The sequence below is a fragment of the Phoenix dactylifera genome, chromosome 2 (assembly GCF_051530095.1).
Source record: "Phoenix dactylifera cultivar Ajwa chromosome 2, Ajwa_hap1_PhDact_Kaust_v1.1, whole genome shotgun sequence".
NCBI classification, from domain to species: Eukaryota; Viridiplantae; Streptophyta; class Magnoliopsida; order Arecales; family Arecaceae; genus Phoenix; species Phoenix dactylifera.
In genome coordinates, this window is record NC_143191.1 from 35,552,772 (window position 1) to 35,569,592 (window position 16,821).

A 16,821-nucleotide genomic window follows, 5' to 3' on the forward strand; every position below is an offset into this window, starting at 1 on the left:
CCTGTGGCGTTGAAGCGGCGCGGACGGGACTGAGGACCTGTGGCGTTGAAGCGGCACGGACGCGGTCCCGTTGCTTTTGTCACAAACCCGACGGCCACGACCCCGCCATCAGGTTAGTTTGAAGCCGATGATCACTGCATCACAGCTATCCATTGGTGTGAGGCCCATTCGGACGTATGTTTAGTCTTAATTATTTATTAAATAAATTTTAAAATTTATTATTAAAAATTAGAATTACAAAATTTAATAATATTTTTAGTTAGTTATTTTGGATGAGGTGTTTAGTCGGCTGTTACATTATGGAAGGCTCTGATCTTACTAAGGTTCCGTTTGAAACGATATAATTCGAGGTAAGGGAAGCGCTTCGGTCGAGGAATTGAGCAGCGGATGGCCATGCTGCTGCCTTGGTACACCGTTGCCCTCGTCTTCTTCTCGCTTCTCTCTCGTGTCACCGTTCTATCCTCTCCTTCTGGGAGGGAGGAGGTGGAGGAGGAGAAGAGGACGTTTATAGTTCTTGTGGATCCCCAATACAAGCCCCTCCTTTTTCCCTCCCATCTCGGTTGGTACTGCTCTTTGCTCCCCACCACCACCTCCTCCTCCTCCTCTTCTTCTAGTCTCATCCACGTCTACGAGACTCTCCTCCATGGGTTCTCCGTGGCCCTCACTCCATCACAGGCCAGCCGGATCGAGAAGTCTCGTGGAATCCTAGCCGTCCAACCCGACGCCCTTCTCCGCCCCCACACCACCCGATCCCCCTCCTTCCTCGGCCTGGACCTTCCTGCTTCCCGCCTCTCCGCCCTCTCCCGCGGGGGATCCGGTGCCGTGATCGGCGTCGTCGACACAGGGATCTGGCCAGAGCACCCCAGCTTCTCCGACCGGGACCTCGCCCTCGGACCCGCCCCCCGACGGTGGAGGGGCGAGTGCGAGGAGGCGCCCTGGTTCAATCGATCCAATTGCAATCGGAAGCTCATTGGGGCCCGATCCTTCTCTGCCGGCTATGCGGCAGCTTTCGGCGGGGTCGAGTTTCGGTCCCCGAGGGACTCCGACGGCCACGGCACGCACGTCGCCTCCATCGCTGCCGGGGCTCCTGTCGCCGGCGCCGGGTTCCAGGGCTTCGCCTCAGGCGTCGCCCGGGGGATCGCGCCCCGGGCCCGGATCGCGGCCTACAAGGTCTGCTGGGCCTCCGGGTGCTTGGTGTCCGACGTCGTGTCCGCGCTCGAGAAGGCAGTGTCCGACGGCGTGGACGTCGTCTCGCTCTCGATTGGATCGTCTTCACCGGCACCGTTTTACTATCTCGATCCGCTGGCTGTCGCTACCTTCCGCGCCTCCCTCAGAGGGGTCTTCATCGCCGCGTCGGCCGGGAACGGCGGTCCCTATCCGGGGAGCATCGCGAACGCTCCTCCTTGGATCACGACCGTCGGTGCCGGAACGATCGATCGTGACTTCCCGGCTTTCGTTCAACTCGGAAGCAGCGAACGTGTGCGCGGGATATCCATATCTGCGCAAAAAGACCATCGAACGCAACCTCTTTCTTCTCACCTTCTAATCTCAGTCGGTAAGATTACCTCCACCATACAAATAACCCTCAGGTCCCAGCGGATCAACGGCCAAATCGTGTTCTGGGAGACAGATCGCCGCGTGTCGAGAATCGACATCGGCGCGGCTCTGAAACGCGCCGGGGCAATGGGGACGGTGGTCTTCCACGGGGACATGGATACCGAAGGAATACTCGCGGAGCCGCACGTGATACCGACGGTCACTGTGGGATCATCGGCGGCTCGGTCCATCGAAGAGTACATCAAAAGCAGGGAGCAACCGACGGCCGTGATTTCCTCGGAGGGCACGGATCTGCTCCCCCACGGGGCGGCCCCGGTGGTGGCGTCGTTCTCCGCCCGCGGGCCCAACGCGGCCCTACCGTGGGTCCTGAAGCCGGACCTGGTGGCCCCGGGAGTCAACATCCTCGGCTCGTGGACGGAGGCGATCAGCCCGTCGGGTATCGGCTCCGACATCCGGCGGTCCGAATTCAGCGTGATGTCGGGGACGTCAATGGCGTGTCCGCACGTGTCGGGCGTGGCGGCGCTGTTACGCGCGGCCCACCCGGGATGGGGCCCATGGGAGATCCGGTCGGCTCTGATGACGACAGCGATGAGATCACCGGTCGGGGACGAGTCAAGGCCGGGGGAAAACGCCGGGCCGTTCGGGATGGGAGCGGGGCATTTGAACCCCGAGGGAGCTTTGGGCCCGGGGCTGGTGTATGATTTGGGGTACGAGGACTATGTGGGGTTATTATGCGGACTAAATTATACGGACGAGGAGATCAGGGCCATGAGCGGGAGAGGGGGGCCTCGATGCGAGCGTTTCGACGGGAAGGGGGTGTGGGGATTTAACTATCCAGGGTTTGTGGTGGAGGAGGACGCGGCGGTGGGGAAGGGCGAGGTGGGGTTCTATAGAAGGCTTAAAAAGGTGGATGGGGGTTGTGCCAGGGGCTGTTGGTATTGCGCGGAGGTGGTAGCACCCGAAGGGTATAAAGCGGAGGTCGAGCCAGATAAATTGTGGTTTAGTGGGAGGTTTGGGGAGAGATTGTGGTTTAGATTGGTGTTGAGATGGGTGGGTGTTGACGATAGAAAACTTCACAGTAACGAGACTGGTTGGGAGGAGAAGCAGAAGGTGAAGAGGAATTGGTGGGTTGGTGGAGTTCTAACGTGGAGGGAAGAGGAGGGGAGGCATAGGGTTCAAAGCCCGGTGGTGGTTTTCTCTTCCAAGACTTTGATGCAGTGAACCAGAAGTCTACTTCACGGGCATATATTAATGCAATATGACTTTCCGAGCGGAGCAGCACCTGGTTGCGCATTGTTTTCAGCTTTCGATTATAAAGTTATCGTGGAAGGTCGGTTCTGGTGGAAGTGGAATTTGCTAATGGATGTGAATATTTTATTTCTATAATCTCACTGTTTTTCTTCAATTCCATGCTTTAGTGTAAACAACCTGAAGAGCATGTTGGAAATCAAGAACAGCTTGGAGAATCATAGAATAGGATTGATTTGGTTCCAACAAACAAGTCGCTGTCCCCTCCTCGTCTCTTCCATCATTTTGCCAACAAAATAGTCATCCTTGACTTAACGATTGACAATCCCTCCCCTGCTGAGCCGCCTCACTTCGCCATTCAAAGTTCTTACCTCTGCCTTTCTTTATTTATAACATACCAGCCATTCCAATCATAGGTTGGATATTTTTCTTCCTGCACAAAAAAGCCCGACCTTAACCCAGACTTGGTCTTTAACGCGTTCTCCCAAGCGGCTGTCTGTATGGTGACTCTTGGTTTAGGGGCAACTCTAACTTCTCCAACATGGATGCCCGGCCGAGCGTGGTTGGTGGTTGGCCTGCTAAACAGATAATGATATTCTCAATCGATTTGATCTAATTTTGAAGTCTTTTTCACCATCCAAAATAGTGGAGCATTCAATCAACATGTTTTCACCTCCACCAACTCTCACTTGAATAGGAACCATTATGCGCTGGTAGGCTTTCAACTCAGTCTAATAGCTCATTTATTGAGATTCTAAGATGTGTATCTATCCATACGACCTCCATTTGCTAGAATCGGAATAGTTAAGAACAAGGTGGTGAACAGATGCGTAACGTGCGGAAATTTGCCAAATAGTTTGGGCCAGTTTGTGTATTGCAAAATGGATGGTGAGTCAATAGAAGATTGGATATAATAGGATATATATTTTTTATTCTGCTCAGAAGTGTTATGCAAATCATGTTTGCTAATGGATCTGGATCTCTTTAATTTGCCATAGAAATGGATTCGTGTTGTATCTTTCACACAAAAAAATGATTGATCTTCTTGACATCAATCATTTGATTGCATTTTGCAGAGCTCTCAAAGACTTTGTCTTTTCTTCCATGGATGATGTAGTGCACGTAGTGTAGGGTATAATTTTCCTTCACAGAAGCTCTAAACATGCACCGACCTTCTTCATAATGGACATCCGACTTATCCATCCATAGGAAATCATTGTAGATGTTAATATAGAAATCAACATGGAGAGAACCATATCCTTTAATTGTTAGTCCATTACACTTTTGCTTTCTCAGTTCAACTCTTACCAAAGATTGGCTGGCTACCTAAGGTTAGCCAACGCTAGAAAGTCCCCCGTGCATTAAAATCTCAGTTATATATGTAAGCTGGCCGATAACTAGTGAGTTTTTAGGTGAGGACTAAAATTACAAAAAGCTTGCCATCATTTTGCACCAGACACGTACAGTTATGCCACGCAAACCATGTACTTATCTATACGAATGCCAGAAGAAGCCCATCAACATTTAAGACTCATTTCAGCAATCAACCAAAACGTACGTGGTCCCTCGTGGTCCCTTCAGCGAGCTAATAGTAGTGCATGTGAAGTTGCTTTATTCTTCGGTCAGTATCAGCGGAGATGGACAACAGAAAAATAAGGGTCATGCAATTAGAAGGGAACTCCAATCCTGTCTTGGCTTTTCTAAGCTGGCTTTCATGATCGGCCCTGCAGGGTGACAAGAAACTGGAGAATCTTTTCCAAAAGATCACTCTAAAATCCTCGCCAAATACATTCACGCCACGCCACTTGGTCTTTGGTGCACTGGCAGTTACTAAGGCTTATTCATGGCAGTTTCAGCTACGGCTCCACTTCCACAGTGCGTTGATGACGCTATGATCATCGAAAATATATCATAAGGTCATGGGGCACCACTAAGTTTTCACCAAATAACCGGCCAATAATTACATGGTCAGACCCCATAGGGAAGGTCGAGGCCTGATGGAATTGACTCCATTTGCACTTATTGCGCACTGGATACAATGAAGATGAGACCTCTTTGGCCATCTTCTATATAAGGACGAACAAGATGTGTGCATGATTTCTGAGGTCCTATAAAGAATAATTGATGCTAATGCAGTCGCAATAGATAGGAGGCATGCATTCACTTCTGTCAGACTGAGGTAACATGTGTTTTCTCCTCAGAAGAAGGAAAACTACGACTTGTACAGTGAAATCCATTTAGATACTGCAGCCTTGTTCAGTCTAGAGATAAAGCGGTGGATTAGTGAAATAGGAGGGTACGCATACAAGATCAGTCAAAGTAACATGATACATCTGGTAATGAGAAAAAGAATGCGCAAAAGTTGTTCCTTAATTGATTAAAATTTTCGTACTTCTAAATGATATTTAAAATCTGAATTCAAATTTTCAGGTGTAAATTGAAGTTTCATTGAACCGAGTTTTATTGTCTGCAAGAAATGGTTTAGTTTCTCTCATTTATTTCATGGACGCTTGCTAATTTTTATCATCCATCTGTTTTAATGTTACTTGCTATCCAACTCAATCCGCACTTATTAATTACATGGTCAAGCGCGAATAGACGTGAAGAAATGAACTGACTGATTCGAGTGTTGTCACGTAAATCCTTAGCAGCTGTTGCGATTGTGTGCGTAGGTACCTTAAGTGGCGTTCGGTTGGACAGTTTCAGTTTCAGCATGTAGTATTTTTCTCTTGAAAAATACTTGTGGCTTCTTCAATTTCAGCATGACTTACGTTTATTAGGAGTAATAATTTACTTTCAATCTTCATAATTAAAAAGAAATAATCTCATTTAGATTGTTCGAAATGGTGCATCATTTAAATTTCACTCATCAATTAGCCTATTAATTCCACTAGCACCTCGTATGTTTTGTAACTGGTAGGATTAATCATTGTTTCTAAACTCAGTGTTCTTAATTTGTTTATGGAGAGTATAAAGTACGGATATTTTACTAGTCTGTGCCCTTTACGAGACATACCAACCAACCAAAAATAACTGAGTCTTCTTGAAAATATCTTCTATATCCTATATCCTAGGAAGGCTAGAGAAAATAATTTATAGAGTTTTGAGTATAGAGTTCCAGTTCATGTTTTATGAAAAGGATAGATCATCTAGCACCAGATTGCCATATTATACGAAGGAAAAATCGAAAGTAAAGATGCATCATCATCCCCACCCCCCACCCCCGCTCCCTCTCTCTCTCTCGGGGGGTCTATAATTGAGTATATTTGTAAGTGAAGCAAGTTACCATAACCACAACCATGGAGTCTATATGATCACCTCTCCAAACTCAAATGATATACATGGTCGCACGGCTGGCGTTCAATTAGTACTTAGCTGCGATCACCTTCGTGTACAAATGTTCCGTTGTGAGCATGTTAGTTTGGCAATTGGTAATTGAATATAAAGAAGGAAATTTTCAGCAAAAAAAAAAAAAATATAAAGAAGGAAATCTTACCTTTCCATTTCGCTCTATCTTCTGTACCACGAGAGAGAGAGAGAGAGAGAGAGAGAGAGAGAGAGAGAGAGAGAGAGAGCTGTCTAATTACCGGGTCTTTCTCAGTATGCCGGCACACAATATTGTATTAGAGAATAATTATAGGAAGAAGAAGAAGAAGAAGAAGAAGAAGAAAGAAAATGGAAAAAAGAGCAACTTATAGCCTCAGAGACAAGTCAATCTCTTGGGCCGCCGGTGCTGGCCCCTCCTCCCACCTCTGGAGCACAGCGGAGCCTGACCGGGCCACCTCTCCATGACTCCCCAGCACTCGATTCCTCTTGGCCCGGCGCCGCTCGACCTTGTGGGCGTTCTGGTGGCCCCCCAGCGCCTGGGAGCTGTAGAACATCCTCTCGCAGTAGTTGCACGAGAAGACTCGGGCTGGCTCGGGTAGCCTCGACGGCTCCAGCCCCAGGTCCAGGTTCAACTCCTCCTTCTTGGCCTCCAGTTCCACCTTTCACACACACACGCACACACACACAGAGAGAGAGAGAGAGAGAGAGTAATGGCGTTTTGTTTCGCAATGTTTTTGAAGGCGAGCGTGCCGGCATACGTGGGAATATAAAGGAGGCTGCGGTACGGTGTACCTGCAGAAGAGCGGAGGGGGGCAAAAAGAAAACGGAGGGAGTCGCCTTCGTTTATGGAAGCATTTTGGACGTCGTGGCTTCTGAGTTGGTAAATATCTTGGGCGCTCCTTAGCTTGTGGAGGGTTCCTGCGCGCCTCCGAGCCTCTTTGGCCAACCGTGGCTTCAGAGTTTCTCTTGCTGAAAGAATAGTGAGATTTTGCCGGCCATTCTTCGACGGATGTCATGCATATTATTTAGAATTTTTAAGTGCGCGGTTTGCAGCAGTAAGAGTTTTGCTATCTCAAATGGGACATTTGCCATTGTAGATGGTGAGTTAGATGAAAATTTGGTTTTGCAGCAAATCTTATATATCTACATGCCCAGTAATTGGATCCAACAAGTGGCACAAAAAAAAAAAAAACAGACAAATTGCTATCTACTTATTGGTTCTTTTGAGCGACAAGGTGCAAAACCACATCATTTCCCATTGTTCTTTATGTATAGTCCTGCAAGATGTTAGACAAGCCTCTGAAAATTGGTGTGAGATTGCAGCAGGTCTTGAACTCATATCTTCATAATATATAATCATGCAATACTCAATTAGACTTGGTTGATATCCCTATCTATATGGAGATTGGGTTCAAATTCTGATAGTGGCATTGGGTTTGCATCTCTTCACCCAAAAAAAAAAAATGAAACTACAGTGAATCAAGTGCACATCATGTTAAATTATGTATTAACTTTAAAATATATACAAATCTAGAAATACGAATTCAGGCAACTTTTAATTTTTTTCCGTTTAGACTTAGATAACTTTTAATAAAAGATTTATTTATACATCAATATAAGTTTCATTTTGATGTAACATAGGACGTAGCCGGCCAGTAAGTATTATAACTAGTCGGATCATATCCAACTTCATAGAAAGCAATGGTTGTACAATGAAAACTTCAACAAGCAAATATTTGAAATAGCAAGGACAACGCTGTTACAACATTACTACTCAAAAAGCACTGCGCGTTATCTATTACTTCAACTTCCCGTTGCTCTTCGTCCTCCCCAAGCTCACAAATGCTAGTGAGCCCCAAGCACTGGATGGTAGGCACACCTGAGCATCTTAACAGCGAGTTACTCCTGCTGTACATGTGGCAATGTTATAATATACTTCATTTTGTGACAGTTATACGCATCCATGTACACCATAGGCAATGATTCAGCAAATTAACATTATAGGATTATATTTGATGGACTGATCTTAAAAACAAGGGAATACATTTTCATCTTTACCTTTTTTTTTATGTGTGTTTGGGGGGGAGGGGAGAGAGAGAAAAAAAAGAGAGAACTAATGTAAGGTTCATTTAATTATGTGTTAATAAATTGCTAGATAATACTCCCGCATTCCTGCTAATCAAAAAAAAATGCAACGAAAATAAATATAAAATGATTATTGAAAAAGGGAAAAAATACACAATATAGTAACACACATCATATCGGGGAGCAGCTTAATCATTTGACAACCCGAGGTCTTGTTTCCTTCCTTTTGTCCATTTCTCTAGGATGATTCTTTATTGTATTTAGATGAAAGAATCAGTGAAAAAGGCTTTTTCACAAGAAATAAGTACACTCCAATAGACATGCATATCTTATCAGCATTCCAACACCATGTTTATCAAATTCTTCTTCTTCTTTTTTAACGGTTTAAATTTAACTTCAACTCCACCACTTAGAAGGTGCTAATGTCCTGGTCAACCAGCTGAGCTATCAATCTTCTTGTGACCTTTGAAACCACTGCCACCATAAAACTTTAAGTTGGTTCAAGCCCACAACTACAAATATCCTTGTCAACCATGTAGTTTATGGGTCAATCTGAAGCATGGATTTTTTTTAATGTAGCCACCCCATGCTAAGATTCCTAACCCTAAGCTCTCTCTTCATCATAGCGACATAAAGGTATTTTGAGATCATTTACTTCTTTAACTCTTTAATGAAATGAGGATAAATAAGTAATTTTATATTTTTCAAAATAAAAAACAATAGCTATTGTTTGCTGATAGCTGTAAATGCAATACCACGGGAGGAGAGTCTACGGAGAAATGCGGGTAGCAACCAGGCAGAAGTCGGCATTTGGTTGCCGAGTTCTCACAGGTCGTGGGAGGAAGGCTTTGGATTTATCTAAAGATAGAAAGGAAATTTAGCAGAAAAAAAGAAATCTGAATGGATTTATCAAAGGATAAAAGAAACCGTATATAATAGAAAACTGCTGGAGTTGGCACGTCTTCGGCGGGTTTAAGGAATTCATTTTTAGGCACCTAAATCAACATCGACAAAATAAATATCGGGAATAAGAGAAAAGGTACGTCTGAGCTGGAGTAATTAAAAAAAATGGAGATCCTTTTTCTATGGGTTGTAGAATAAAATCTGTAACAAACTAATATCTCATTAAAAAAAAAAAAGGCTAACTAAAGATATCATGTAGATTTCACATCTTATATAAATATTCAAAATTTCTACGATGTATAAACAGTGTGCTACTAAATAAGCTAGCATGGGGACTCCAATCTAATCACAAATACAAAAGTCGGCTTATGGTCACCTCAACAAAGTTTATATTATAGTATTCTCATATCCACATAAGCTATGGATCGAGTTCGCTCTAATATTAGTTATAACAAACCAGAACTCGATCCAAAAAGACTAACCAGAAGGTAGAAACAAAAGTGAATCGAATAATATCCATCCGGATACAGATAAAAATTTGAGCATCTGACAAAAAAAATGGATATAGATATAGATAGACAACTATCTGATCCATATCCGAATATCCGATTACATTTTTAACCCTATTTAATTTTATATAGCACTCATAAATTTTTTTAAAAAATAAATATTCATATTAATATGCTATTAACTTGATTTATTATTTACTTAGTAACATCTTTAATTTTATAGTCATAAAATTTAATTATCCGATTTGTATCCATATTTATATCTATACTTTCGGTCCGTTTAAAATAAATATGGATATAAATTTTTTTATCTAACTAACATCAGTATCTGTATTTGTATTCGCTAAATAAAATAAATATGGATACGAATATATTAATATCTGATCTATATCCGATCTGATTTCAGCCCTATTGAAAAGTAAATAAGTTTACTGTATCTAAAGCATTTTATTTTTTTTTATTTTCACTTTCAGTACTCTTCTCTTGTTTCTTTTTATTTTATTCTTCAGAATTCTTCACTTTGTGGTCATGGCTTTTTTTTCCGAGAGTTTCGAAAATAGTGTGTCATCCTTCCCAGATATTGAAATCTCTGCCATTTGCATATCGAATTCAATAATTAGAGGTTAGGCTGTCCATCTTTGAATGCATATAAATTGATTAGTGAGCAAATTCTCGAACTCAATAATTATAGGTTAGGCTGTCCATCTTTGAATGCATACAAAGAAAGGTATATAGTTCTTTTTTTTAAAGTCCTAGGACTACGTATCGACACAATTTAGTCTGACCAATCGGCTCATCCGAATCTAAATCCGAGATCTCTAAATGAATGCTCTTCACTTTCTGTAATTAATTTGCAATAGTCATGTTACTTTGGATGGCATTTGCTAATTCATTCTCCAAAGTTGAAGCCTCATTGTGTTCGATCTTCCTTGTGAAGTGCTTTTCAAGTTATTCGATATTTAATTTGGTGACTTAGTATCTTGAATATGATCCATCAAGCCCTTATCGATATAGGCCCTGTTTGGGGGAGCTGTTGGCAGTAGAGCTGTTGGAAGTAGAGCTGTTAGAAGTAGAGCTGTCTGAAGTAGAGCTATTATAAAAAGCTGTTTGCTGTTTGGTAACTACATTCGTAAAGTGCTGTGGTACTTTATTTTGTGTTTGGTAAACAAACTGAGAAAGTACTTTTGTATGACAAAATTACCATAAAGGACATTGCATAGTATTATACAACAGAACATAATAAAACATAACATAAATTAATGCATAAATATACGATATAGTATAATATTATTGTAATATAAAATAATATTATGTTAATATAGCATAATAGTAATATAATTATTAGAGTAAATTAATATTTGGTAATATAACATAATATTAAATTATTTAACATAACATATTAATGTATTATGATATAATGTAATATATATTATATTTATAGTATAATACAATAATAAAAGTATAAAATATTATAATTATTAGTATAAATTAATTTCTCATAATATAACATAATATTAAATTATTTAAAATAACATATTAATATATTATAATGTAATGTAATATAATACAATATTTATAGTATAATACAATAATAAAGGTATAAAATATTATTATTATTATTATAAATTAATTTTTCATAATATAACATAATATTAAATTATTTAAAATAACATATTAATATATTATCATGTAATGTAATATAATATAATATTTATAGTATAATACAATAATAAAGGTATAAAATATTATAATTATTAGTATAAATTAATTTTTCATAATATAACATAATATTAAATTATTTAACATAACATATTAATGTATTATGATATAATATAATATGATATTATATTTATAGTATAATACAAAAATAGAGGTATAAAATATTATAATTATTAGTATAAATTAATTTTCCATAATATAACATAATATTAAATTATTTAACATAACATATTAATGTATTATGATATAATATAATATGATATTATATTTATAGTATAATAAAAAATAAAGGTACAAAATATTATAATTATTAGTATAAAATAATTTTCCATAATAATTTTCCATAATTTCCCATAAAATAATTTTTCGCGGTCCAGGGGCTTTTCTTCGTGGTCCACGCTCGAGGAGGACCTCACCGTGGGCCGCGAGGTTGATGATAAAAAAAAAAATAATAGATTGATTTTGGAAGGTATGGAAAAGGATTAAAAAAAATTTCTTCTAAAATGTGGTTCAAGAGATGCATACAAAAATTGAAAAGAAAAATACCTTTTCTTACAGAAGGGAGTCTGACGGCTAGGGTTCTTGGCTCCAGCAGATTTTTAGATTTATAAAGGGACAAACTATGTAATTATGTTATTTTAATATGGGCATTTTTGTCAAAAATACAGTTTTCCGAAAAAGCTGAAACAGCTTCCTCCCAAAAGCTCCAAATTGCAGCTTCCTCCCAAAAGCTGTTTTCAGCTTCCCGCAAAAGCTGAAACAGCTTTTTGAAAAATTTACCAAACACAGTTTTTCATCTAAAAGTACTTTTGGAGGGCCAGAAAGTGCTTTCTGACCCTCCAAAAGCTCCCCCAAACAAGGCCATAGTCCCTTAGCGCATCCAAGGCCTTGCTATACTTGATCTTCCACTTTTGCCTCGCCTCAACATTCTTTGGAGTCTCGACTGGCTTGGCATTCACTCCATAGCAGTCTCCAATATTTTATCCTTGAGAGTATCCCTTCATGCAAAGCCTTCTAAATTAGTCATTAGTGTTGCTTAGCTTCTCAACCTCGAATTGTTTCGAACCACTATCATTGGAGTCCATCCTTGGCAACACGTATGGATCTTGCAATGTTCTTCTTCCAATCCTTCTTGCAAACTCATGAGCACCACCAAGCCTTCAAACTCAGCTGTCACCATAGGAAAGAGTATGACCACTCTCGAAGTATAGCTAAATTCCTTGGACTACATACTTAGGATCGTAGTAAGATTAAATAAAAATAGCAATAGAACAGGTTAGAGAAGGAGTAAACATTCAAACTTCCATTAAATAAACAAAATTATAATAGAACTGATTCAGAGACACTTAACATACTATTGCTCACTTGGTTCCAAGAAATGAACCCTCATAGATATGTATACACTACCAGAAAACACGCGTATAGTGACGGAAAATTAGTGACGGCCCATTATCAGTCACTATTTGTGACGGATTAGTGACAGACAGAAATTTGGTCACTGTGGCGTAAACTTAGTGACAGATTAGTGACCGACCGGTCACAAAATACGCGGGTAGGATGGGCACTAAAACTTAGTGACCACTGTAGTGACGGGATATCTGTCACAAAATTGGTAACCGAAATTGCAACGAGACAGTGACAAATTCACCCGTCACAAAAATTGCAACCCAAATGTTTATAAATTTTTAAAAGATTATTTTTGATAGTGACGGATTATTGACAGAAATTTTCGTCACCAAATTTAATTTCTAATTCCAAAAATATTAAAAATAATATTTTTGAGTAATTATAAATAAAAAAAGATAAAAGATAAAAGGAGGAAATCTAAGTGCCGCGCTTAATTTCTAATCCCCCTGACCCGCCCGCCCGCCCGCCCGGCGCCAACACCAAAATTCTCAAAATTCTAATCCCCCTAAACCCTAGCCCCTGCAGCCGCCCCTCAACCCCCCCCCCCCCACACACCACACCCACACCCCGCCGCCCCCCCCCCCCCCGGGGCGATCCCTAACCCCTCCTCTTCCCTCCCAACCCAAATCCAACAAATCCCTAACCGAAAGGCTGTCCACGGCAGGGATGACCGTCCAGATTTCCTAACCCCTTCTCCTCCTCCCTACGCCGACGAGAGCTACCTGATCTTCTTCGAGTCTCCTCGAATACGGATTCTCGCTTCAAGAGCTCACGTCCGAGGCCAGCATCGCGGGATTTCGTTCTGTATCTCTCGTGAAATGCTCGAGATCGGGGCGGTCTTTCTGATAAGATCTCTTCGCCTCGGATTTTTGATGAAATGCTTGTGATATTGCTTGAGGTACCCGTGCTTGTCCCTTTGTTACTATTTTTATATTTTTTTTTGGGTGATTTCGGTGTCTGGTTCATATAAAATGGTGGAACGTAAGCTTAATTATTGGGGTTTTTTTTTCTTGTGATGCGATTTGTGGATATACAGCAGAGATTTGGATGATTCTGTGGTTTTTGATGTAATAGGGTAATTTTTTGGTTGAAGAAAAAGGTCTCCGCCGCTTCCAGGTGTTGGGAACCCGCCCATGCCGCTGATATTTCAAAAATTTTTCAGATGGCAGCGGAATCGGCATGCACGGGTTCGACGTTCATCGTATGAACGTTGTTTCGAGACCTTTCGTAATTAGGTAAGAATTAAAACTTTTAAAACTAATAGGAAGATCAAATCTTCACCTTGCGCGGGTAGATGATCACCGCAAATCTGAATTCGTGGTTTTGGAAGAGGGTTCGTTTGAAGCCGTTCAAACGTCCGGCCTCTACGGGTATCCACACGAAGTAGAGAACCGATCAAAGCTTTCTTGTCTTCCCGGGGTGCTAGCTCCCTTGCAAAGACTTCTTTTGATGGCTGATCTCCTCTCTTTCAATCAACCCTTGATTGTGCTTGAGAGGAGGAAGAGGAAGAAGGAACTCAAGGAAGAAGAACACAGCTTCTGCAGCCTTCTTTCTTTTCCCCGCGTTGGAAGAAGGATTGGAGGAAGAGGAGGCGGACAAGGCTCTCTTCTTTTTCCTTCTTGTTGGCGGCTGAACCAGGGAGTTGGGAGAGGGTGGCGGCAGCAAGGAGAAGAGGATTCAATTACTTAGGGCGCCGGCCCCTAGTCCTCCTTATAAAGGGATTGGAGCTCCTAACTTTTAGGAGTTCCAATGACAACTTGCCTAAGAAGGGGGGGCGCCGGCCCTAGCTTCTTCATGTCGCCCTAGCCAAGTGAGAGGGGCTGATGTCCCTCTTACTTGGTTAACCTAATCCTCTTCCAAAGAGGATTAGGTGCCTCTCTCATGGTTTAATCCCAATCCAATTAGGATTAGCCAAATTTGGTTCAATCTACGCTAGTCCTAATCCAATTAGGACTTGAATGAATCATGACTCAATTGAACTCTTCAATCCTAATCCTATTAGGAGTCATGTTGATTCATTAGATTAATAATTAATTTAGACTTAAAGAATCCTAATCTAATTAGGATGTATTTAATTTTAGTCCTAATCCAATTAGGACTCTTATTTGAATCCGAAGTCCTAATCCAATTAGGATTTCTAGGAATCCTACTCCAAGTAGGAATCCAATTTTAATTCAAAATTCCTAATCTCATTAGGATTGTAGGAATCCTATTCTAAGTAGGAATTCCAGTCCTACTCCAACTAGGATTCCCAGCCCTAATCCAATTAGGACTCTAGGAATCCTACCCGAAGTAGGATTTGTGTTTAAGTCTAATTAATTAATTCCCTTTGTTCACTTCTTCAACTTCTATCAATCAAATTGATTTCTTTGTGATTCCTAATCACGATTTCAACCATCGGATCGGTCAATACTTCTAGTGTGTGTGACCCCATAGGTTCTATTCTGACTGGTAGTGAGATATATTGTGATCTCTATCACTATATCATTGAAAACTCCTTTCAATGGGTTGGAACGATTCCAACTCAACTCATTAGGGTTTATCGATCATCAAGATAATCCCTATGAGTCCCACCATCCACCAGTGACACCTAGCAGCATGTAGTGGCTACCCAGCAGAATGAAATGATGAACCTCTAGGTGCAGTTAACATGTGATACAGTCCTACTATCGTGGATCCCTACAGGACGGAGGTCATGGACAACTCGTCAAACCCCATCGTCTGTCATATGTCAAGATTTATTTGACTTGAGTTCGCTAATGGAAAACTCTTTTTCCACTTTATATTACTGCCCTGGCCAAGGTCTTAGAACTCAGTCTAACAAATCACATAGGATCACTCCTCTTCTATCAAGGTCGATAGATTCCTTATAGGTGCATACCCTACTCCTACAGTGAACTTACTGCAGCCAATCTACACTGCATGGACCCATATGGCTAGAGACCATGTATGTGTGCAGTCAAACTACAATAACCTTACTGTGAGTAGCCGAAGCACCGCAGGTCAAAGGACCAGTCACACTACTGCAACATCAAGCAAGTCACTGACGAGTGGATAGACATCCAAGTGACTTCTTGTCTTGGTCACGCTCAGTACCCTTGTTCTCTAACAAGCACCTGCACTATCACTTCAGTGTTCCTACACTGTGGACTCAAGTCTCGTCCATTCAGAAGGAAAGTGATCTGTGCACTGATCGGATCGATCACCGTCCTCGTGATGATCCATTGATCAGGAGCATTTAGAAATTAATCACCAATGATACATGGCTCAAATTTTCAACTCTTGAGAATATGTATCATCATCTTATTAATTTCTTGGACGATTCATAGACACATAAACAATATGAATGAAAAGATGCCTTTTATTTATTCAATAATAAATAGTCAAGTACAAAATTATGTCCCTAGAATCAACAATGTGTCAGCCAAATTGGCTTCTAGGGCATACATCTAACAATCTCCCACTTGCACTAAAGCCAATTGGTCATATATCTTAGGCCCATCTTCTCAAGGTGGGCTTCAGTCTTTTGCTGACTCAGCTGCTTAGTGAACGGGTCTGCCACGTTATCCGCGGAGTCTACTCTCTGCACCTCTACATATTTCTTCTCCACATAGTCGCGTATGAGGTGAAAGCGCCACTCTATATGCTTAGACTTCTGATGAGACCTTGGCTCCTTAACAAGGGCTATGGCGCCATTATTATCGCAGTAGAGTGTTATGGCATCTGATGTCATCACATCCAACTCTGCAATGAATTTCTTGAACCAGAAGCCTTCCTTAGCAGCTTCAGAGGCGGCGATGTATTCAGCTTCCATAGTAGAATCAGCAATGATCGGTTGTTTAGAACTCTTCCAATTCACCGCACCACCATTGCACAAGAACACGTATCCAGATGTTGACTTCCTGTCATCGACATCAGTCATGAAGTCTGAATCTGTGTACCCTTCTACCTTTAACTCTGATGATCCTCCAAAAACCAAGAATAAATCTTTAGTTCTTCTCAAGTACTTAAGAATATTCTTCACAGCTGTCCAGTGTTCTTCACCTGGATTCGACTGATATCTGCT

General features: G+C 41.4%; 1 pseudogene across 1 annotated transcript; it reads left to right on the forward strand.

Annotated features, from left to right (window-relative positions):
• Positions 1–317: 317 nt before the first annotated feature.
• Positions 318–2,962, forward strand: LOC103696287 (subtilisin-like protease SBT1.6 pseudogene; annotated as a pseudogene). The gene has a single exon (XR_015975395.1). The product of XR_015975395.1 is annotated as a subtilisin-like protease SBT1.6 pseudogene (transcript).
• Positions 2,963–16,821: the final 13,859 nt, after the last annotated feature.